The sequence below is a fragment of the Blastomyces gilchristii genome (assembly GCF_000003855.2).
Source record: "Blastomyces gilchristii SLH14081 genomic scaffold supercont1.3, whole genome shotgun sequence".
NCBI classification, from domain to species: Eukaryota; Fungi; Ascomycota; class Eurotiomycetes; order Onygenales; family Ajellomycetaceae; genus Blastomyces; species Blastomyces gilchristii.
Window position 1 is genome coordinate 5752041 of NW_003101680.1, and position 841 is coordinate 5752881.

Sequence of the window (841 nt, forward strand, 5' to 3'; positions counted from 1 at the left end):
ACAGTGACAGACTGAGACAGAAGCTAAATAATAATTAATATTCACTGTGAATTAAGCATTCACTATGAAGAGCTTCACTGACACAATAATCATTATTAATAAGAATAGAGAAAATCAGGTTGTAAATCTGCAGCAGAAGATCAAATATTTATACAGATAGATAAGTATACTGAATCTGAAGATTTCATTACAATTATTCACAACTTCTTCAGAAGTGTATATATTATCAGAGACTACTATACAGAATAAGAATCTAAATATGAAATATATCAAGCTGAGAGATCTGCTGAAATCACTAAGTTTCAATAATAAATAAAGCCCCGGTGGCCGAATGGTTAATGCGGCCACTCAGTAGCACCTTGGCGTGGGAAACCAAGGCGCGTGGGTTCGAAACCCGCAGGGGATACATTAAATCCGGAACTCAAGCACCTCAGGTTTCTAATAAATACAGAGGTGTATAAATTGCTTCAATGAATTGCTCTATGTTCCTGGGCTGGGAAGTTATTATTGCATTTATCTAATTGTCACTTCTTTGTATTTTTCTATGTTCTTGTTATCTTGGCGTGGTCTCAACACCTGTATTTCCTCCTGTATAATTAACACTTGACCTGTATTTAACATCACGCAAGAACTCATCATAAGCTCCGCTTGCATATGAGTATAATGAAAGAATAATAATAATAATAATAATAATAAATAAAAAAATAAGGCTGTAATCAGCTGACTAAGTCAGATATAATTATATTATCAGATTGAATATAAACTTACAGATAGATAGTTAACAGAATTTTAATAAGTGTTAAGATCTGCTGTGTTTCTACATGAAAAAGTGAAGACATTA

At 32.8% G+C, this 841-nt stretch overlaps 1 pseudogene across 1 annotated transcript; it reads left to right on the plus strand.

The window, feature by feature from the left end:
* The first annotated feature begins 317 nt into the window (after positions 1-317).
* On the plus strand, positions 318-406 carry BDBG_16616 (annotated as a pseudogene). Its single transcript has one exon. The product of its transcript is annotated as a tRNA-OTHER (tRNA).
* Positions 407-841: the final 435 nt, after the last annotated feature.